The 24,839-nt window shown below is 42.7% G+C and overlaps 1 long non-coding RNA gene across 1 annotated transcript in view; it reads left to right on the top strand.

The window, feature by feature from the left end:
- Positions 1-1,772: 1,772 nt before the first annotated feature.
- LOC146863278 (uncharacterized) overlaps positions 1,773-24,839 on the top strand; it is a 46,640-nt gene continuing 23,573 nt past the window's right edge. Inside the window, exon 1 of the long non-coding RNA XR_014978586.1 lies at positions 1,773-1,876. This is a non-coding gene — a long non-coding RNA (uncharacterized LOC146863278). The remainder of the gene's footprint in view (positions 1,877-24,839) is intronic.

Here is a 24,839-nt window from a genome sequence, read left to right as displayed (position 1 = left end):
CTGTAAGAACTCCAAAAGAATGCAAGGATGATGCTTGCTACCTCATTCCTGGTAGTCTTTTACAAAGTCTTTATGTAGACACTACACCAGATCCTGAATAACATATGGTGGGTAGGGGGATTCTACAGCTATGTTGGTGATGCCAAACAGCCCAGCTGGTCTTCATCTTGTACCATAACCTTTTCAAAGACTCTCAGTAGCTAAATAGGTTGGTCAACATAATTCAGCAATGGGCGTGAACAATTTACTTTAAAAACTGGATTAATGGTAGGTGGTTCAACTTGCTTGATCAGCAAACTAGACACAGAATATAACTTCGGTGTGAAGAGGATGGACATTCTTACAAGCAAGGTGATGAAGTTATTGGTATTTCTGTTTGATGCTCAACTCTCTTCTGATTGCTGCTGTTGCATCCATCATCGTTCTTTAGCTCCCTTCGCCACCCCAATTTGGACCCAGACATATGCAAATCAGTCTTGACCCTGTGCCTCATGGGAACAGTCCAGCCCGAACTGCCAAGCCAGGTCCTCCCTAGACTGGAAACAAGCATCCTGGGACCAGGATCAGGGTAACACCCTTCATCAGCCAGGCTAGCTTGAATCCAGTGGCAAAATGAGCAAGGGACCCACGCCTGGGCATACCCTGCCAACTTAGGGCAAACAAAGCAAACACAAGTAGATGATGGACGAAGTGCTGAAACTTCTCAGACATTGATCCCCCGTCACAGATCTGGGTTGAATCCATCATCGTTCTTTAGCTCACTTTGCCACCCCAGTTTAGACCCAGCCATAAGCACATCAGTTTTGACCCCTGAGGACAGAAATGTTTTTAAAACCATGGAATCATTGATTTGTCTCTCTTGGTGCCATTAGTTTCTTGATGCAGAGGTGCATAGCATCACTTTTAGTAATGTTCTAGTGGAGGTATCCCCTTCTCCTTATTTACATGGTGATGTTAAGCCACTTAACGCCGCCTTGTGAATAAGGCCCCTTTTCACCCTTCACTTAGCGTGAAAGGGGAGTGCAATGGGTGTTGCAGTGGGCCTTTTACCACAACACCCAGTGCTCTTTGACACTGCCCCATGATTACAAGGATGGACAGCACCAAAAACTAAGGCCAGGTAAAACCTAGTCTTAGGATGGCAATACAAGGATAAATTATAAATTTGCTTTTTCTATGTGTGGTGCGTTAAAATAGCAAATCACCTTTAAATAATAGAATTCCTTCCTGCACATAAACAATCACCCCTGCAGCCCAGGCACTCTTGTAACATGGTGCAAGGGTGCCTGCGCTGGCGCTAGGCAGCTTTTTTTAGAGTTAGGGGAAATGCAGAGGTGCACTGTATTTTTATAAATACGGCACATCCCTGTGTTTAAAAATGTTGAAGAGCGCTGTTGTCAATTTTGGAGTAACACTGCGCTCCGACATTTTATTGTAAATATCCTCCACAGTGTCTAGGGTAGGCTCTAATGAGTTTTCAATGAGACCCCTATTGTTTTCTACTCCATGAGCATGAGCTTGCTGAGGGCAGCCATCTTTGAGTTTCCATGCTCAGTTCCAGGAAGTCCACAGAACTCCGTGGCAGCCAGTTCGGCCATTTTGCAGGCACTGCAACTTTGAAGCCTCTTTCTAGAGGATGGAACGGGGCGCTAGTTTGCGCGCGTGAGAGTAGCGTAGCCAAGCGTCGCGGTACTTCAGTGGCTTGAATAAATGCTGCTTTCTAATATTCTGAAGAATGAATCACTTTCTGGCCATAAATCTTCAAAACCATGGGACAGGGGTAGCAGTAAATAGGAATTTGGAAAGACCCCGCCTTACGGACAAGAGCTGTCTCCTCACCCCTCGGCTCCAAGGCGGTAAGCGATGGCATTGAGAAGTAAGTCTATTTATCTGCCCAAACAGTAAAGTAATTGTGGATTTCAGCAGAAAAGAACAGCGATACTTAATGATAGCACGAGCACTTTTTCTCAGAATGTATTACCGCCGCGGCACGAGCATTATAATCTGCTTGTTGTCCACGCCAGCAGAACAAATTGCATTCGTAAAACGGAAGCGCTTAGGCAACAATTTCGAGGCAGGAAAGATGGCGATTTTGTGTATTTAAATGCTCCGTCTTTGGCAGGGTATTTTGAATGTGAATGTGTCCCATTATGTAAACCCCGGCGAATCATTGGCTATATTGCACAAAGAAACTCGGGATTACAGCGCAGGTCTCCTGAGCTTCTTCTTTTTAAAGTCAGAGTTATTGATTTCAGTGCAATGCAAACAATGAATGTGATTGTGCAATCCATGACAGATAGAACCTAACGTGGTGCCCTTTGAAAAACAGAATTGCGACCATTGATTAAAATAAAATCTGTCTATTTAAGTAGTGTACATTTTGAACTTATTTTTTAATGCACAGAACTGGGTTTAATCGTGAACTTTTACGTATTTATACCAAGACAGCGCACACCCTTGCTTTGTTTAGTTTTTGTTTTGTTCTGTTTTATTTTATAATATTTCGCTTTTACTTAAAGAATTGCATGGTAGTATTTGCCTCAGCCAGGGCCGGACTGGCCATAGCGGTCACCGGGCGTTTCCCCAGAGGCTGGTTTTTCAGCAGTGGGGAACATTCTGGCGATGGATGGACCTGAGCATAAGTTTGAGGTAACGAGAGCTTTAAGAAAGCTTTGACTGGAGCATCAGGTGCATTAGGTGCAGGGGTGTAACGCAGGCCCCCGCAGCCCCCGCAGTGCGGGGGGCCCCAAGCTCCAGTGGGCCCCCTCAGCACAGCACTCTGGCTGCAGGGCTCCTGATTGAGCCCGGAGGAGACCCCCCCAGGTGCCTTGCAGGGAGGCCCCCTCAAGGTTCGTCACGCCTGTGATCAGGTGCTGAGAGAGAAAGGGGTAGTCTGGGTAGATCCCGATGGAATCGGGTGATGTACCTCTGAAGCGTCCATTTAAACTGCCTGAGTCATAACTGTTTGACTGCACAGCCGCGGTGAACGGAGCATCAGTAGCCACGCATTGGAGTGCACATGATTATCACCTGAATTCCTTACGCTTTTGTAGAAGTAACAAAGATCTCACCCAGCAAGTATCTTTTGAAAAATCATTTTCAAATGCACAATAGTAGGTGATATATTATTGTGCAATATAGAAAGGACAAATTGCAAATGAAACCTACTATGAGTAGCAAGCAGCAGGCTAGCCTGTAAACCCAAGCAATATGGCTGCCTTGAACACCCTTTCAGTAATAACAAGATTGCTTCAACCGTATGTTTGAAATGGCCCTTTCTGCAGGGTCACCCCAAACGTTTTGCCTCCCTCCTCCCCTTGATGCTGAATATGTTTTTGTTGGCTTTAGAACTCTGGGCACCGTGGTACTGCTAAACCAGTGCTAAAGTCATTGTGCTCTCTCGTCAAAACATGGTAGAATACCCAACTGGCATATTCAGATCACTTATAAGTCCCTAGTAAAGTGTCACTACATGTGCCCAGGGCCTGTTAATTAAACGCTACTAGTGGGCCTGCAGCACTGATTGTACCATCCACTTAAGTAGCCCGTTAAACATGCTGAGGCCTGTCATTGCAGAGCCTGTGTGTGCAGTTTTAAACTGCGATGTCGACCTGGCAAAATAAACCTTTTGCCAGACTCAAACATTCCTTTTTCATACATATAAGGCCCCGGAAAGCCCAGAGGGCAGGTTCCAATGCATTTAAAAAGCAGGAAATGCACTTTTAAGTTGTACATGTCCTGTTTAGCGAAAAACTCTTTAATCTGTTTTTCACTACTGCAAGGCCTATGTCTATCATAGGATAACATTGGGATTATCTTATTTCATTTTATAAGCATAATTTCCAAATGGGAAGATATGACTGGTTCATGTTTGGAGTCTTTGGAATCCTACTTTAAAATTCTAATTTAAGGCGAAGTTGGATTTTAAATTGCGGTTCTGAAAAGTTGTCATTTTCTTGTCTTAGACAATTGGTGCCTGCAGCCTGCCTCTGATCACATGACTGGGTGAAGTTAGCAGTTGAGCTTTGTGCATTCCACCTAGACAGTCACATACAATGGGAGCTTAGGTGTGACTTGATCGGCCACAATGGGAGGGAGGAGCTGGACCCAGCCTCACTTACACTTGAATAGGCTGTGTCCTGTCCCCACACAAAGGGAGGCATACCTCATGTAGATAGTATGGAGCCAGGACTGGCTGGTCAGGGCATCTGTGAACTTCAAAGGCTTGTCTTTGAAGTCCCTCCCACTTCAAAGGCACTCCTGTGTATAAGTACTGGACCTCAGACACCACCACTTCAGTTCACTTCTGGACCTGTGGGTACTCTGCAAGGCAGAAGGATTTTTGTGTTGATGAAAGGACTACCACTCTTCTGGACTGCTACTCTGCTGGACTCCTGCTTCGCTCTGCTGACCCACTGCCCCCTCACCTGGGTGATAAGTACTGGACCTGCATCTCTTGAACCCAGAACTCAGAGTGACTGCAAGATCCAGTTGTCTGGTCTCCTGATCTGAAGCCTCAGGGACATTACAAGCTTCTGCACCTGCACTCTGCCACCAGTGAGCCTACTCTGCCAAGTGGTGCCACCTCAGTCCTGGGCCCTTGGAAGTCGGTCTAAGGTGCTTCCCGGCAGAACCGACGCATTTTTTCTGCTGAGCAGCGCATCCTCCAGCTGAACCAATGCATTTCCTCTGCTGAGTGGCAGATCCTTGAGCAGAACCAAAGCATCGCTGGTGTTCCTTGGATAGGGCCCGGCACACTAGGTCTGCATCACCCTTGCATCTTCAGAACTGGAGTATTGCCGCCAGTGTGGCGCATCTCCGAATCAGGTTCTCGTATCCCTTGTTGATAGCAGCTCCTCAGAACCTATGTGTTGCCTCAGCTGCGTGCTGCATCTTCGTTGTCCGGACTTCGCATCTCAAGCCCCGTCAACGGTATCCTCAACAATGATGCACAGGGCCTTGCACCGCAACCTCGCCACATCTTGGAGCCAATATATCAATTCGACTGCACAACACTTCTTGTCTCTGATCCACGCAATGCTCCTCAACCAGGATTTAAGGTACTCAAAAGGTTTCAGCTAACCTAACTGGGTCGCTGTAGGCAACCCATGCTCTATTTTGGTCTGCCTGAACTTTTGACTTTGTCCCAGTCCGGCGCAACCAGATATCCCAAATAGCGCTTTTTGCTTCTTCACCTAAAAACTTTGAGATTCAATATCTCAAGTTCCACTCATTAGATTTCTGTAGATTTGGTCTTGTTTTATTTATTATAATACGTACTATTTTTCTAAACCTGGTGTGGGAACTTTTTGCTTGATGTTTTCCCTGCTTTACTGTTTGAAGTGTTGTACGCATGCATTACACATTGCCTTCAAGTTAAGCCTGATGGCTTTGTATGCAGCTATCAAAGGGTGAGCACAGATGAATTTGGGGTTTGCTTGTGTCTTACCCTTATAAGGATTGTAGCTGCTGCTTGAACTCACACCTCAGTCAACCAACAACCCAATTTCTAACACTGCGGCTAATCATTTTTTACACTTCAGCCTAGATTTACTATGAGTTGCCTGGCACACAAGTGGCACTGCATAGTTTTGCACTGCACATGTAGTCATCTTTGATGACAAGTATACTGAGGCAATGCTTTGTGTCACTTTGTGCTGCTCTGCAAATGCTGACACTGCATGTTAATAAATAAACTCCATCATTTGTAAAATAGACCCAGTGGCAACCCACAAACGATATTCACAAAGATAAATTTACATGTGTAAATCTATTACTGCTCCTAATAGCAACTTTGCACTTTTTTGCTATCCACCATTTTCAAGTGTAAAGCTACTCTTAGGTGTAGACTTACATGTCACCACCCCTGAAGGAGCCTCTGACCTCTTACACAAGATTTAAGTGTTGAGTTCTTATTCTTAACTTTTCACACATAAGTTGACACCTCCACCACCTTGATGGAATTCTCCCTATGGGAAAGTATAGGGGAAGTTATTAAAGTTTATTCATCTTAAAAATATATTTATATTTTTATACAAAGATTATTATAACATAATTTTACATATTCATTTTAAAATTTTAAAAATCATTAAAATAAAATGCTGCAACACATTAAAATGTTTATTAAATCATTAATTAAAATATATTTATTTAATGTTAAATAATATGTATTAAAAAATAATATAAAAAATCCCACATTCAGTCACTTTTTATTTTTATTTATTATGTACTAAAGTTGATTGAAATTAATGTATAAAATACATTATTTTGATTAACAAATGTTTAAAAGTGTAATATAGGGGAATTACTAAAAGTTTGCATATACCGCCCTAAAGCCCCGCATAATCCCCTTAACCCCTCCTGTTTAGTTGTAGCTATTCTCCATTTTCCAACCACTCATCTTGTTCCTCTCACATTTATTACTAAAAGGTAGACCTAGAATTACATGTGTGAAGAATTTTGTGGGTGGCGGTTGGCACCCCCCTTCCCGTTCTAACCAGTGGCCGTCTCGGGCGGAGGCCACTGGAATCAGCAGCACCCTTCCCCCCGCTCTTAGATTCCGACGCCGCGGGCGGCAGGCCTAGCTACGCCACTGGGACAAAGATACACAATTAGAAATCATAAGACGGGGTAAAACTCTGCACAGCACTTTGCACTTTCACGGAGGAAGGAGAGCCCGGCGGACTGCATATCCCGTGAGCCAACGCGACATAATCGCACCAGGAGGTGCATTTAAGCCCACCGGCACTCCCGCAGCGCGGGACGCAGTAAAACTCTGTACAGCACATTGTGCTTTCACGGAGTAAGGAGAGCCTGGGGGACTGAATATCCCGTGAGCCAACGCAACATCATCGTGTCAGGAGGCGCATTTAAGCCCACCGGCACTCCCACAGTGCGGGACGTGGGCGTGGCTGGGCATCTGTGCCCATCCGCGGCAGGACGAGGCTGGGCTGGGCCAGGTCCCTTGGCTGGCTACTAAAGTTTGCCATGCCGTTCAGGTGGTCAACTATTCTCAAGCAAGGTAAGAGGATGGGGAAACGTAAGACACCTATGCCTACAAATAAGGACCACCCACTAACTACAACCATCGCCAGTTTCCTGACCACCGCTATGGGGGCGATTACTAGGGAGATCGAGTCTGTGGAGGAGAGATTGGGGGCCACAAAACAGGCTTTAGATAATAGTACATTTCCGGAATTTGTATGCCTTACAGACAGTGATCATTTGAGGCCATCTGTCCCAGATATGGACTTGAATGGTTTGGAAGTCAGTTTAAACTCAACTAACACCAGCATTAACCAGCAAGGCGGTTCTCTAAAAACCTCTCCCCACCCCCACTTAAACAGTCAAAGGCTTGTGGTAAACTTAAGAAAGATGGACTGCCACCAGTAACTTGCAAGAAAACCCCGGCACCATAAGGAAGAGCGCAAGGGCCCTGGAATCGGAAATAGATGTTGGATCAAAAGTAAACTTAGACAAAGGGGACCCATTGTTGCATATTCAACTCATTAGCTATCTGGAAGTAGTAATGAAGTCACTCCTTGAACGTTTTCTAGGTATCCTGAATAGCATTGATGTGTCACAAAAAATTTGATTGGCTCAAGTTTATCTAGCTCCTCTGCCAGGTCAAATACTGTTCCTATTGTACCTACTTCCAATTCTGAGCTACCACCCACAGTAACTCCTCCCTTGGCAACGTCCCTAAGAGATCGACCGGCTATTGCTGCTAATATTCCAACTTGCTCTTCCGGTCTACAGAAAAATAATGCTCCTAAATCACCCCAAGATCAGTTAATTATCTCTGGTTTAAAGGAGTCTGGAGTACCTAATCTTGCTGACGATCGTCAAGTTATTGGTCATCTTACATCAAGGAAAAATTCAGATTTTCCACAGCTAGGGTGGGTAGAAAATCATGATTTTATTAAAGACACGGAGGCAGATATTATGCATAACTCTTTTAATTGCAACCCACAGCAGCAACACAAAAACAATGTAAAGAATTAAGAACATTCGTTTAACATTCCAAAAGTTCATAAAATCCAGTGAAAGGCAGCCATCTTCCTTCTTTTACGCTGCGAACAAGTCCATAAAACGATCCAAAATATGCAACTTTACTGCGAAGGAAAGACTCCAAAACACTCCAACGCTTCTCCATGGTGGCTCATTTCCTAACGTCTCCTAAAAGAAACCAAACCAAACACATTAAAGAGGGTGGGAAAAAAACACAGGGAGGGATAATATCTGCCTCCGTGTCTTTAATAAAATCATGATTTTCTACCCACCCTAGCTGTGGAAAATCTGAATTTTATGGCAAGGCACGGAGGCCAATATTATGCATGTTCAAAGCCTTGCCATAATATTCTCTACCGCACAATCCACAGGTTTGAAATAAAACTTTTTAAAAACAGAGTCCGAAGACCAATCTGCCGCATTTAAAATAGCTGTTAAACCTCCTCCCAAAATAAATGCCTTAGTAGCCATAGCTCCTCTTGCAGAATGTGCCCCAAATTTCTTTAAGTCAATACCTGCTCTAAACATCACCTCCCTAACCCACCGAGCTAAGGTAGGTGTAGAAACAGCCTTATGCGGAGGCCTGAAAGAAATAATCATTTGGGTTTGACTCTCCCTTACTAACTCAGTCCTCCTTTCATACTCACGTATACATCTTACTACACAACGTTTCCTACAAACATCCAAACATGGGTAAAAAATCGTACTTGATAAGGTTTTTGTTCTCCTTGAAATAGAAAAACAAACACCCTCTGGAACAAAACGTCGCCTTGTAACCTCCAATGCTCTGACGTCTGAAACCCTTCTGAATGAAATTAGACACAGCAGCATAACCAATTTGAGTGAAAGATCTTTAAGACTTAGAAACTCATTTTCATTCCAACTCATCAAAACCTTCAAGACAACGTCCACATCCCACAGTGAAGAATACTTAGGCCCAGGAGGAGCCTTAATCCTTACACTTCTCAAAAGTCTCCTGACTACATCATGTTGACCAACCGTGATGCTATCCACCAAATCATGTCCAGAAGAGATAGCTGACCTTGCTATATTAACTGTACTATAAGACTTCCCATTATGGAAAACCTCTGACAAATAATTGACAATCTCAACTAAAGGAGCTGATACTGGATCCAGACTCCTTTCAGTACTCCAACGAACCCATCTCCCCCATGCCAGTCTGTAAGCCTTTGCTGTCCCTGGTGCCCATGACTCCTTAATGAGCTTTGAAGCTTCTGAAGATAAGCCCTGCATTTGCCAGGCTCTCCCGAAATCAACCAAGCTATGAGCTTTAACTGACCGAGAATTACCAACTCGTGATAATCTCCCGAAACGTTGGATAGCAGATCCGGTACAACTGGAAGAAGTACCGGGTCTGCTATTAACATCCCCAATACATCTGGATACCATACCTGTGTCATCCAAAAAGGTGTTATGAGAACTAACTCTGCCCTGTCTTCCCTCACCTTCAACAGGACCCTTTGGATGAGGGCAAAAGGAGGAAAAGCATAGCTCCGAGGTTCTTTCCAAATTTGCATTAACGCATCTACAGCCTCTGCACTCGGATCCGGCCTCCAACTGTAAAACCTGTGAACTTGTGCATTCAAGCGATTTGCAAAGAGATCTATTGGAAGAGGTCCCCATAACCTGTCCAGAGCCAAAAACACAGACCTCTTCAACATCCAATCGCTGAAATCCTTCAGTTGCCTGGAGTTCCAATCCGCAACCGAATTGCTCTTCCCTGGCAAGTACTGAGCAACAATCATAATGTTCCTGCTCAGACAAAAATGCCAAAACTCTTTTGCCAAATCTGCCAACACCCTCGAGCGAGGACCCCCCAGCTTGTTGACATACCTTACTGCAGAAATGTTGTCCATCTTTAGAAGGACACAACATTTCACCTGATCCTTCGTGAAACTTCTCACAGCAAAAGACCCTGCCAACAACTCCAAATAGTTGATATGCATATTCCTCTCCTCTCCTGACCATTTTCCCCCTGTAGTCATTGCACCACATCTTGCACCCCAGCCCTGAAGGCTTGCATCTGACTCTATAACCATATCTGGGGAAGGTCCGAAGATTGCTTTCCCGTTCCAAGCTGCAAGATTCTCCAACCACCATAATAGTTCCTCTTTCGCCTCCCTTTCTACACAAATTGTCTGTGAATAACTCACCCCTTTCCTTAAATACAAAGTTCTCATCCTCTGCAAAGCACGATAGTGAAGGGGGGCTGGGAAGACTGCCTGAATTGAGGCTGATAGAAGCCCAATTACTCTCGCAACCTGTCGCAAAGGAACCCACACCTTCGCTAAAATCTTCCTCACTTCCCTTCGGATTTTCCTGACTTTGTCCATCGGCAAACTCAACACACAATCCAAGGTCGAGATCTGAAAACCAAGAAATACACTTTCTTGATTTGGAATCAGACAAGACTTCTTCCTGTTTACTACAAATCCTAAATCCTCTATAACCTTTACCGCCAGTGAAGTGTTCTCCTGAGCCTGTGTCTTGCTCTCTGACATGATTAGAATGTCGTCCAAATAAATGATTAACCTTATTCCCCTTGAACGAAGCCATGCTGCTATCGGACGCATCACTTTCGTGAAGCACCAAGGGGCCGACGTCAAACCAAAGGGGAGGCTTTTGAACCTCCACATCCTTCCTTTCCATTCGAATTTCAACAGATCTCTCTGATCTACACAGACTGGAACCGTTAAATAGGCGTCCTTTAGGTCTAGGCGAGTCAACCAATCTCCTTTCCTCAAAACATCTCTCAACATATGAATACCCTCCATTTTGAAATGGTTGTACTCCACCCACTCGTTCAAGTCTCTTAGATTTATAACAGGTCTCATTGATTTGTCTTTTTTCTCCACCAAGAAAAGATTGCTTATAAACCCTCCTGACCAATCCGCCAATTCTATTGCACCCTTGTTTTCCAGTTCCCAAACCTCCTGACTTACTAAGCTCTCCTGATCCCTTGCAAACCTTAATTGCGTTGGTCTCTTTCTTTGAACTGGATTTCCTACCAAATCTATCCGATAACCTACCACTGTCTGAAGCACCCAAGGGTCTGATGTGATGTCCTTCCATCTGTCTATGAATAGTGCCAGTCTTCCACCCACCTTTGTTTGAGTAGAAAAAAGGTCTCTTTGCAAACATACCTTGAAATCTTGTTCTCCTTTCCCCTCTAAAACGGCCTCTTCCTCCTCTTTGTCTCTGTGGATAGAATCCAGGAGAATAGGTCCCTGCTTGATAATTTCCTGTCCGGAAACCTCCTCTATTAAAGAAGCCTCTATTGGTTCCAAATCCTCGGCCGGGAAAACGGCCTCGTAATCTCCCGGCCGTGCCAAAAACTCTCCTAATATCTTTCTGCGCCTTCTGAATGGAATTAAAGGTCCCTGCGTACCTTGCCATTTCCTTAACAAACTCCTCACCAAAAAGCAAACCATTTGCCGAATGCCCTGATTCTCTTCCTGCCAGATCCGCCAATTTAGGATCTATTTTAAACAACAGGCTCTTTCTCCTCTCAACACAGAGGGAAGCGTTGGCATTCCCCAATAAACATACCGCCCTTTGCACCCATTGGCGCAACTCAATTGTATCAACAACACCTTCCTTTGCATATGCCTCTTCACAAATATCAAAAATCTTTGTCAAAGGACCAAAAACATCCAATAGACGGTCCTGACACCCCTTGAGACCCTTCTCAAGCCCTTTCCTAGGGTCTCTGCCCATTTTATTTAGGAAGGTAATCATCTTTGCATCCAATTCGGGCGTATACGCCACCTTATTCGCAAGAGAGGGCCTTGGACACTCAGATCTCAGACGTGTCCTCACTTCCTTAGGCATTTCTCTTCTTATCCAAAATTCAACGTATTGTGCCACGTGTTTAACTGGCACCCATTGAGGAGAAAGTGGATGTTGAATAGTATTTGGATCAAACATCTCCTCCCCGAAGGGGTCTTTCAACTGATCCATACCATCACCTTCCGTTTCTCTTTTACTCTTTTTAATTGGAACTTCCTCTTCATCTGAAGAACCAAACTCAGAAGAGCATGAAATAACTACATCCCCACTGCTTGAGGATTCATCGCAGACAATCGCCCTACGACACCCCTCTTTGGCCTTTATAGCCTCTTTATCTGACTCCAAAAGAGTCTTTCCCTTATTGCCTTTCTTTATAAGGATCTCTTTCCTTTTTCTTTCCACATCAGTATTCAAGTGTTTTCTTTTCCTTGAAACTTTACTTCCACTTGGAATTGGACCTTCCTCAACAGACCAATACTGTTCATCTGATGCCATTACCTTCGTGAATTTCTTCTCCATCTTACTCATACAATCTTCTAACTTTTTCCCAAATTGTGTAGCCAATACAGATACTGCCTTATCTACACACTCCTTAACCTTTCCATCCAAAACATCACCACTCTCATTAATATTATCCATTTTAATTTCTCCTCTTTCAACAAACCAATCTAAACCCAAATCTCAAATTTAAAACAGTTCTACTCTATTCCTCTTTCTAAATACACTCTACAAAATTTCAAAATTTTTTCAAAATTAATAAATCACCTTTAAAATACAATTCACTGCTCTCACAACTCTGACTGACTGAAACCAACCGAATACTGGTTCTTTTGCTTGTTCAAAAGATGGCTGCCAGAGATACTTTCCCTTCTCACAATTTAATCCCAATTCAAAATGGCCGAAGCCGATAAATCATGTGACTACGGCGGACAAAAAGGATCAAAAACATTAGACGCTCCACACCTGCCTGCCGATCGCCATGTAAGTAAACTCCCTCTTTCATAATATTATTACTTACTCCAATGTTTGCGCCGCCGGAAAACGTGCGTAATCATTATGCGCTCGTTCGCTACCTCACACAGACACGCGCTGCCTGTCCTCGCGCGTAAAAACTGAAACGCTGCTTGACCTCGCGCGTCAAATACAGAGACGCGTTGTTTAAACTAAGAAACACCGGAACGCGACGGTTACGCTCGCGCGACCCCTTCTTACACATACCGATGTCCTAAAACATAATTTTCCGCTTTATCGTAAAATAATAAACAGGTCAAAATAAACTGTCTTCTTTCCTCCGTTTATCTCTAAACTTATTCCTGTCACATGGTTACCTAACCTTAATACAACTAACGGTAAATTTTCTTTCCCATTTATCCATTGACAAAAAGCTCCTGTATAAACATAAACTAATTAACATAGTCCATTCCCCTTTTAAAATATTAATCTCTCTTCGTTTACATTTTCTTCTAACCTGTCTTGAGAATTAAACTTAAAATATCCTCCTTTCTTGATATTTTACTTTAAAAATATCCTTACACACATAACATTTTTACTCACTACACACAGATCATTTTAAATTTCTTAATCATACATACAATCCTAATTAAAAACTTTTGCCTAATCAGCATACAAGTTAGATCAAAGAGCGAACTTATCTGGGCTGTGAGCAGCAACAAAAGAAGGAAGATGGCTGCCTTTCACTGGATTTTATGAACTTTTGGAATGTTAAACGAATGTTCTTAATTCTTTACATTGTTTTTGTGTTGCTGCTGTGGGTTGCAATTAAAAGAGTTATGCATAATATTGGCCTCCGTGCCTTGCCATAAAATCATAAAAGAATACTTCATCTTCCACCTCAAGCCACTCCTTTTGGTATAATCCTTAAGAACGTGCCATCTCTGCCACCTAGTAAGGATGAAGAAGGGAATCGGTTACAGAACAAAACAGTTTATTGGCTTTCTAAAGCGGTGGACTGGCCAAAAAGCGATGACTTATTTTATCATATTAATAATGTTGAACGGATTGCGTAGGTGGGCTCACAATTAAAAACAGGGCACGGTGACTGCATTGTTGTAAATTTTAAAAATAGATCAGTTGTCCATTGTCTCATGGATAGGCTCTCATGGTGTAATAATGCAAGAGGTCCCATTGAGGCAGTGGCATTAGGGTACTTTTATAGCCCACAGATACCTACAGGACATAGGCTCTTACTGGTATTGATTGATTGATTGATTGATTGACTGGTAACGCCACATATGACTATGCTATCCCAACTTTCAATCGCTTTTCTCCTTTAGACTATGTGGATTGACTACACCCCTCGGGGAGTGGCTGTATAAGACAAATTAAGCATGATCTAAAACATAGAACGTCTGAAGGTGGTTATGGTGGCTTGGGAAAATTAGCTATGATTGTTGTGCCACATGCTGCCAGTCCTCCTTTTTCTGAGATAATAGAGCCAACTCCTGCAGTACTGAATGTTGTTTCACCAGTTGTGTCACATGCTGCCAGTTCTTCTTCCTCTGAGACAATAGAGCCAGGTCCATCAGTACTTACTGTTGTTTCATCGGGTGCGGTGGCTCAATTTTTGGTACCATTGAACATGGTAACACTACCCTGAATCAATTGTGAGACAAATGCCCAAACTATTAAAGTAGTACCTGTAGCCTAAACAGTAAAACTGGTTATGGTAGTCTTTTTTGGAACATTGCTGGCTTGCCCAATAGGTTAAAATCTGAACAATGGGGTGCTTTTATAAAACATTATAGTATTATATGTTTGCAGGAAACATTGATCAAAGAGCCCGCACTCATTGATGGCTATGTTTCTATGCTACCCCAGCCAGCGTAGCTTTAGGGGGCCATTCCAAGGGTGTATTATTAACTCTGGTATCAACAACACTGTCAGGCAGAGTAGGCAAGACCCATCTTCACTCACCTAATTTTCAAATTATTAATATTCTTTTTTAGTAATACTATGACCTTCATCCTTGTTAACTTTTATCATAATAATTTTAATATTAAGAACACTGCCATTGCCGAAGATCTAGATAATTCACTGTGTAGACATATACAGGAGATGAATATGGATTTTATTGTTCTTTGGGGAGGGGATTTTAATTGTAAATTGTGTCCGCCGGCTATACAGTCTGCATGTCATTTACGATATGGGGCTAGGGATGGCAGTTGTCATTTCTATCATAAGCCTTGTGGGAATGTTTTTAATTCATTACTTACAACATTTTCTTTATTTCTTACATTTGATCTAACCCAACAGGATGGTATGGAATCAGTCACATATATAGATAAAGGCCAAGGGTCTTTAATTGATTTTATCACCCTTTCTGATTATTTTAAACCTCAATCTGTGATATTTACTATACACAAGGTTTGTTTTAGTGATCATTATCCTCTATCCCTCCAACTAGTGACTCAAGTTGTCGATCCCGTTATACCCATCAAATTATGCCCAATAACTTATGTCAAAAAAACGGGATATTGTGGAAATGGTCTACTATTGATTCTGACTTTGTCTTGCAACAGATCATGACAATCAACTTGAATCAAGTTTTAGACTGTTTGAAAGATAGTTTAACTCCTCCATCTATGCTAACATCCTTAGCAGCTATAATTGAGACTGTCACTGCTGTCCTAACTAGGGATCTAAAAAGAAAACCTGGAAGGCATAGTAGGTGGTTTGACTGTGATTGTAAATATTTCCACACTAAACTTCTTAAGGCACTGAAGAAAAAAGTTGCGACTCAAGTATAAACAGGCACTAGGGAGATGTAAACGAGATAAAAGAAAAGAAGCCTGGGAACAACTCCATACAGCTTGTCAGAGTAAAGACACCAGACCGGAAAACCGTTAGCTCGGACTTCTTTACTAGCTCCCATAAGAGCAATATAGATGCCACAATTATGCCTGAGGTCTGGGTTGAACACTTTTCTGCTTTAAATTGCATCAATGGTGAGTCACATTCAAATATAAACTACGGGGCATTTGAATTGCCTCACCCAACACTGGATGAAGTAGGAAGGGCGTTAAACCATATCATGAAGAATAAGGCTTCGGGCCCCGACGTTATCCCAGCAGATTTATTTTTAGCTAACCCCCCTCTATGGCTCTCACTGCTGACAAACATTTTAAGTTGCTATGCAATTGTGGGACCTCCTGACTCGTGGAGAACTGTGACAATAGTCCCTATTTTCAAAAAAAGAGGACAGGTCTGACCCTAAAAGTTATCGACCTATCTCTTTAATAGATTGTACTTGTAAACTGATGGGTAGGGTTATATTAGAACGGTTAGGGGCCTGGCCAACCGACAGCGGAAAATTATAGGACATTCAATATGGTTTCAGGAGGGGATTAGGAACGGCGAAACAATGTCTTAACCTGCAACTGGTCATAAGCAAGTATACAATAGCTTTGGTGAAAAACTCCAGCTAATCTTGAAGTAAGTTTGAACTGTGTACTGCATTTTCCTTGATGCAAAGGGCGAAACTGTGCTGGGACTGTGAGCTAGTATGCTCACAACCCCCATTCTGTTTAAAAGGCTCCCATGAGCCAGCAAGCTGACGAGCTTTGGAGATACACCTGTGTGCCTGTGAGTGGTACTGTGACCTGAGAGAAACTTGGCAGCATTTCCAGCAACCCCCGATCATTTTTCTTTGCTCTCTAATACTGCTGCTCTCTACTGATGATGGGCTCAACCCAGAAACACGTGTCTTGAGACATACAGCAATGTCTGCACCAACTTTGGTGAAAAACTCCAGCTAATTTTGAAGTAAGTTTGAACTGTGTACTGCATTTTCCAGGATGCAAAGGGGGAACTGTGCTGGGACTGTGAGGCAGTGTGCTCCCAACCCACATTCTGTTTAAAAGGCTCCCATGAGCCAGCAAGCTGACGAGCTTAAGGGATGCACCTGTGTGCCTGTGAGTGGTACTGTGACTTGAGAGAAACTTGGCCGCATTTCCAGCAACCCCAGATGATTTTTCTTTGCTCTCCAATACTGCTGCTCTCTACTGATGATGGGCTCAACCCAGAAACACGGGTCTTGAGATATACAGCAATGTCTGCACCAATTTTGGTGAAAAACTCCAGCTAATTTTAAGTGTGAACTGCATTTTCTATGATGAAAAGGGGGTAACTGCGCTGGGACTGTGAGGCAGTGTGCTCCCAACCCCCATTCTGTTTAAAAGGCTCCCATGAGCCAGCAAGCTGAGGAGCTTTGGAGATGCACCTGTGTGCCTGTGAGTGGTACTGTGACCTGAGAAAAACTTGGCAGCATTTCCAGCAACCCCAGATGATTTCTCTTTGCTCGCTAATACTGCTGCTCTCTACTGATGACGGGCTCAACCCAGAAACACGTTTCTTCAGATATACAGCAATGTCTGCACCAACTTTGGCGAAAAACTCCAGCTAATTTTGAAGTAAGTTTGAACTGTGTATTGCATTTTCCAGGATTCAAAGGGGGCAACTGTGCTGGGACTGTGAGGCAGTGTACTCTCGACCCCTATTCTGTTTTAATGGCTCCAATGAGCCAGCAAGCTGGCGAGCTTTGGAGATACACCTGTGTGCCTGTGAGTGGTACTGTGACCTGAGAGAACCTTGCCAGCATTTTCAGCAACCCCTGATGATTTTTCTTTGCTCTCTAATACTGCTGCTCTCTACTGATGATGGGCTCAACCCAGAAACACGTGTCTTGAGATATACAGCAATGTCTGCACCAACTTTGGTGAAAAACTCCAGCTAATTTTGAAGTAAGTGTGAACTGTGAACTGCATTTTCCAGGATGGAAAGGGGGAACTGTGCTGGGACAGTGAGGCAGTGTGCTCCCAAATCCCATTCTGTGTAAAAGGCTCCCATGAGCCAGCAAGCTGAGGAGCTTTGGAGATGCACTTGTGTGCCTGTGAGTGGTACTGTGACCCGAGAGAAACTTGGCAACATTTCCAGCAACCCCAGATGATTTTTCTTTGCTCTCTAATACTGCTGCTCTCTACTGATAATGGGCTCAACCCAGAAACACGTGTCTTGAGATATACAGCAATGTCTGCACCAACTTTGGTGAAAAACTCCAGCTAATTTTGAAGTAAGTTTGAACTGTGTACTGCATTTTCCAAGATGTAAAGGGGAGAACTGTGCTGGGACTGTGAGGCAGTGTACTGTCAACCCCCATTCTGTGTAAAAGGCTCCCATGAGCCAGCAAGCTGGCGAGCTTTGGCGATGCACCTGTGTGCCTGTGAGTGGTACTGTGACCCGAGAGAAACTTGGCAGCATTTCCAGCAACCCCAGATGATTTTTCTTTGCTCTCTAATACTACTGCTCTCTACTGATGACGGGCTCAACCCAGAAACATGTGTCTTGAGATAGACAGCAATGTATGCACCAACTTTGGTGAAAAACTCCAGCTAATTTTGAAGTAAGTTTGAACAGTGTACTGCATTTTCCAGGATGCAAAGGGGGGAACTGTGCTGGGACTGTGAGCTAGTATGCTCCCAACCCCCATTCTGTTTGAAAGGCTCCCATGAGCCAGCAAGCTGGCGAGCTTTGGCGATGCACCTGTGTGCCTGTGAGTGGTACTGTGACCTGAGAGAAACTTGGCAGCATTTCCAGCAACTCCAGATGATTTTTCTTTGCTCTCTAATACTGCTGCTTTCCACTGGTGACGGGCTCAACCCAGAAATACGTGTCTTGAGATATACAGCAATATCTGCACCAATTTTAGTGAAAAACTCCAGCTAATTTTGAAGTAAGTTTGAACTGTGTACTGCATTTTCCAGGATGCAAAGGGGGGAACTGTGCTGGGACTGTGAGGCAGTGTGCTCCCAACCTCCATTCTATACTTTAGCTAAGCCTGGATCTCTTTATCTTGGGTTTATGGACCATCGACGACTCCACACTGGACAAAGCTGAAACACATGGAACTCGGACTCATAAAGATAGCAAGATATAACGTATATCATGAGATACACCGAATATGAGAATGTTTCGCATTTAATTGTATCGCAATCAGTGGAATGGCTGAATAATATGTAAAAGGCAATAAAGTTTGTTTAAAAACAATAATCTTGGGTTTATGGACCTTACATCCGCTTTTGACTGGGTGCAGAGAGAGAGACTATGGGAAAAGATGTGGACTATGGGCATTGAATCACCCATCGTCCATTTCCTAGCCACTATTCACCAAGATGTCACGGGTAGAGTCAGGTATGGAGCCGGTGGAGAACTTACGGCCCCAATAAAAATGAATCGTGGGGTACGCCAGGGTTGCGTTCTCGCACCATTTTTATTTTGTTTGTATATATAAATTACCTAGAAAGCTCTATTAAATATAGGAACGTGGATGCTCCTTTGATAGGTCGGAGGATGTTTCCTGCATTACTCTACGCAGATGATTGTGTACTAATGTCCAGTACTGGGGTAGGGTTGAAGAGGCTTTTAACAAGGTTTAATGCTTTCATGAATGAACTTGGATTACAAACTAATGTAGGGAAATCTTATACTATGGTGGTGGGTAAAACCCCCTCCATTTTAAAATCTTGTTTTATAAATAATGAAAAGTTTTCCTATGTACCCACTTTTTCTTACCTGGGAATTCTCTTCGACCAAAAAAATACCTGGCTCCAGCTAGTAAAGTCAAGGATAAGTAGTTTTAATCAGAATTTGGAGGCGATTTTTAGATTCACAAAAAATCTAGGCTCTAAACCAATTAATAAAGTTATAAATATTTACAAGGCACGTTCCTGTTCTGCTACTTTGTATGGTGCCGGTGTATGGCATTTTTGTAATGTAGGGGATTTACAAAGAGCAGAGAATGCTTTTATGAGACACTTGTTGACAGTTCCTAAAAGTCTTGCTGCCACTATCTGTCACAGCGAAGTGGGTTTTATACATTTGTCCTTTCGCATACAGTTAGCACTGATATTACTGTGGCATTCGATTTGGACTAAGGCTGAACCAGCTCTAAATCGTGCTATCATTGTAGATTGTGTTAAACTGGATCAGTCGACAAGAATACCCTGGATTAGTTATATAAAAAAACAGTGTGAGACCATGGGGCTGGTGGATTGTTTTTATAACCCATGTAGTATTGCTAAAATACCAAAAGCGAAATTAAAAAGTGATTTTCTTACTCATTTATATTCAATTAGATGAACTGTAGTAAGGGGAAAAAAAGTATTTTAGAACACTCTTTGCTAGTTTGCACTCCAGGTATTGAGCCCTATCTTTCTTTTTATTTTAGTCATGCTAAATTGTTCTATCTCATATGATTTAGGTTTGGCATTTCACATTTTCTGGTCTCTTATCCTCGTAAAGCATATTGTGGTGCTAAATTTGATTTGCGCCCCGGTGATTCTAAGTCTACCCAGTGTACATTACATTTTATGTTCTTTTGCAAACTCTATATCACTCCAATGCGCGATTTTATTATTCCCCTCTTAAAGTTTTTAAATATTAGGAAATGTTGGCCTGCTTTATATCATCTCCAGCTTCTAAAAGATGAATTTACTTGTTTAATGATTTACAGATATATCTCTTCGGCTGTTCTATTATGGGACATTGTCGGAAAATGATTTTACCATATGTTTTAACAAGGATCAATTTTAGGCTTTGCTGTTTTATGGAATATGGGATTGCATATGAAATTATTGTGTTTCCGTCTTAATTTATGGGGTTATTCATGAGATTATTCATGGGAAATATTAATTATGACTGCGAAATCCTGAAACTGAAGCTGCTACTGTATTGACTACATTGCCTTGTATGTGTTTCCCTTTTTGTCTTAAATGTTTTATGATGCACTCTTTTATGGCTGACAGTCAGTCGAATAAAGATTATTTGAATTTGAAACAGTGTTAATCTTTGGCATCAAAAGAAACGGCTACTACAGTACATTGATTCATAGCACTATGTGAACGTGTGACAAATGGTTATGGAATTAGCATACGAACCTACGGCACCTGGCAGTAGCAAAGGAAAACAATGTGCCACAAGCATACAGTTTAACGGTTGTTTCTGGGGCAGGCCTCAAGGTTAGGTTATTTTGCTTATTATTTATTACAACAATGGAACATATAACTAATCAGGTGAAAATATCACTACTGTAAGCTACACAGGTGCCATTCCATGAGTGGTTTTAATTGTTTCTCCAATCACTTTATCCTTACTTTATCACATTTTAGAACATTGGAATGTTGGGAAATCAGTTGAAAACAATGGAGTGCTCTGGGCTTCCAATAGCGATAGAAGCCTAGAGCTCCGACATTTCAATGTTTGTTCACAGCTGTTGCTGTAATTGAAATCCCCTCTAGCTCTATGAGGCCTTTGTTTTACAAATTAGAACATTCTGCCCTCTAGGAGCAGGGTGTTCTAATAGCCTTAGAGCCCTACGTAATGGGCTCTATTGGCTATTAAAGGCCCTCTCACTTGTTAAGGCCCCTCACTTTTGGCTCCAGCCTTTAACACTGGAGCTGGCCTTTAATGGCTGGTAAAGCCCGCTACAGCGGTCTCTAGGAAAATATTAGTACATTGGAATCTTGTGAGCTCCACTGAAGACGATGGAGTGGCTCAGGGGTATTAATGGCTGGTGTAGGCCTTCTACTCTAACAAGAAATAATGTCAGTTAAGGAGGAAGTGGTTATTGGAATGTGGCAGAGTTGTGTATTTCCCCTTTGTTATTCAGTTTATTCCTGAATGACGTGCCAAATAAACTTTGTTTTATGTCATTATCAACCAAAAATATCACATTTACTATATACAGATGATGCATCAATTTATAATTTCCCACAAGTAGGGGACTAGAAAATAAGATTTATGCAAAATACTTTAAACCAAAATAATGTTCTTTCATTAAAAAGCTAATTAATCAAAAGTATTCTTGTTTGATGGGTAACATTCCCTTTGGAAGAGTTTCTCCCTACTGTTATTTTGTTGTAACATTGTCTAAAGATATATCTTGGAATCTGCACAGAAACCTACTCATTTACAAACAGAAAAGCATTTTAACTTGGGACTTCTTACAAACAAGAGATGGCATGGTAGGTATTCGCCCAAATTCCAGCAATAGTCTATAATGCAAAGGATATTTTGCTGATCATGGTGGGTGCTGCCTTCTGGAGGGCAAAGATGTTTGTAGCTGGAGTGTAGCATGGAGCTAATTTCTGCAAGTATTTGAGGCCTTTTCACTGAAGGGCTTTTTCTACAGTTCTCGGAATCTTCATTGTGAACCTGTGTTTCTGAGGTAGCTAGTAAAAAGCTACAGAGCAGCTCTAGTATGGTTTCATTTAAAGAGGTTGGTCCACAATTTGGTGGCTTAGTTTTCTAATCCTTTGTCAACTGGCAATGAGTGTTTTGATGAGGCCGACATAGTAGATGTCCAGACAGGACATGAGTGCACTGGTCAAATCCACTCAATTGTCAATTTGCAAGAACGGGAGGACCGAGAGTTGAGTTTGGTCATTCTGGCCGCCGATTTGACATTTGGAGTAAGCAACAGATCTGTGTCAAAGAGTACATCCAGATTTTTAGCTTTTGGGGAGGTTGAAGAAGGGGAGCCCCAGAGCCCAGGCCCAGTAAAGGGTAGTTAGACTTTTTCCCACTATGATTTTTTCAGAGTTGGTTCCATTCATGCAGAGGAAACTCTACTTCAGCCGGTGGAGTAGGCAGTCCAAACATGATGCAAGTGTTGATGTTTTTACATGTCTTCTGTGAATATAGGCCTTTTTTTCGGATGCGTTTACAACGCATGCCATAATAACGCGGTTGTTACAACTACCGCGTTGTTATTTTGCATATCGTTTCAACGCAAGTCGGAACAACGACTTGATTTTAGGGGGCGCTGGATGTTGGAATAGTATAATTTACTATTACAACTCCAGCCTGTGCGGACACTAGGAAAGGCGTTGGATTTAAAATCCAACACCTTTTTCCCCCTAGCGCAAGTCGTTTTTCTGACTTGCGTTGTAACGGTATGCGAAATAACAACGCGGTCGTTGTGACGACCGCGTTGTTATGTCATGTGCGCATGCGAACAAAACGCTGTTTACCTTCTTCTGTGCACATTTAGAATATGACTTGATATGGTTCAAGAGCCTGGGCCAGAGATCATTCCTAAATGTTGAATAAGATGCAAGATGAGAGTGATCCTCGTGATACCTACAGGATACCGAACATATGGGTGATTCAGGTGCTCTGATCCTGGCATTTTGACAGCAATTAGAAAGAAATGTTTAGATAAAGTATCAGGCTGGACCTGGCAATACCACATATTTTCCCAACTTCTCCAACAGTATTGCATTGTTAAGAGTGTGAGAGGCTGTGGATAGAGTAGCTAATGGAGAATGAAGTCTATTTTTTGTCTTTGTCTATAATGAGAAGGAACTGCACCCTTATGCCTACTTTGGCTTTTTCATTACTCCACGTGGGACTGAATTAAGACCAGTGGTTGTGTAAGAGGTGTTTAATTTCACGTAATCTAGGGACTGCCTTGTCACCTCTTTTCCAGGATCTTGCTGTGGGATAGAGATCGGAAGCACGTCTGTAGATAGACCTGGATCTGAAATTCTGAATTGGTTGTTTTCGAGAAAGGGCATGTTTCAGGGGGTCAGGCATAGCTCCTTATTAGAGGGAGTCATGCTTCATGTTTGTAGTACTCAGTGCATGAGGAGGGAGAACATGTTGGAGGCAAGATACTGCGTATGGATCCATGAATGAATTGGACATTTACATTTTTTCCGCTGGTCTTAGCAAATAATCCACCTCTAGGGGTTTGAAGTAGAATGTGGATGGTAGTAAAGGCAGTGAGGTAGGTTGAATGGAGATCATTCTGTTGTACTGGAGACGCAGAATTTAAATATCTTGGATTAAAAGAAAAACGATACATCTTTGCAATGTTGTTGACATGCACACGGGTCGCTTTTCACAGCACCGGTTAAGCCATCTTGAGGCAAACGTTAAAGATCTTTTTTTATTTGACAATGCCTTGTTGATATAGTTAGTGAGGCAAGCCTCTTCTTGCCTTCTGGTTGTCCAGTGGTAGCCTTTGCTGAGCATCTTACAGCATGTTTTGACCTCGTCAATCTTTGAAGTTTGCCATTGGCATTGCAGGTCATGATTATTCACTTTGGTTAGATCCCAATTCTATCACCTTCTGATGGCCATATATACGACAAAGTGGCGGAGCGTGTCGTTTGCCTCCTGGGTTAAACGACACACTCTGCCACTTCGGAAATGCAAGACTGCACCATATTTACATGAATGTGGTGCAGCCTTGCATTTCCCCCTGCCATGGCGCTATGTTTCATAACTTAGCGCCAACGCAGGCACCTTTACATCAGAGTGCAAGGGTGTCTGTGTGCAGGGGAGGATTGGTTATGTGTAGATAGGTGTCCCTTCCTGCACATAAATAAGTCTAAAATACCATTTTGTAACTTTCATGTGTGCTGCTTCATGCTTCATGAAACAATGGCATTTTGCTTTTTCCATGTGTTCTGCACAAGGCAGCACACATGGAAAATGCAAAAACGAGGCGAAATAATGCATTTCTCCTCGTTTCGCCACCTTAAGACCAGGGTTTTTCTGGTCTTAATTTTGGCGCTGCCTCCTATGTACGCCACCCTTGTACATAGAGGGCAGTGTCAAATACAATGGGTGGTGCAGTAGAACGCCCACCACAACACCTACTGCACGCCCCATTCACACTAAACATAGCATGAAAGGGTGCCTTGTATACAAGGCATTGTTAAGCCACGTTAAGTGGCTTAACACTGCCTTGTCCATAAGGCAAGGCCCCTATCGCCATGGGAATGTCACAAAAAGCTCCAGTGACGATAGGGGCTTGTATATAGGCCCATGAGTATTTAATACCTTGCTTGGGTATGTCAGATTTGATGGGAGCAAGAGTTGCAAGATAGCAACCATTTTGAGGTAGTCTTTGTTCAGTAAGGATGTACTTGAGTCAGGAAACTTTACCTTACTAGAAGTTGACATGAATACTTCTGTAGAAATGTTTTTAAGTGTCT

This window comes from Triturus cristatus, chromosome 2_2, assembly GCF_964204655.1.
Source record: "Triturus cristatus chromosome 2_2, aTriCri1.1, whole genome shotgun sequence".
Lineage (NCBI taxonomy): Eukaryota > Metazoa > Chordata > Amphibia > Caudata > Salamandridae > Triturus > Triturus cristatus.
The sequence above is the reverse complement of the archived record's forward strand: the minus strand, read 5'-3'. Positions and strand labels throughout refer to the sequence as shown.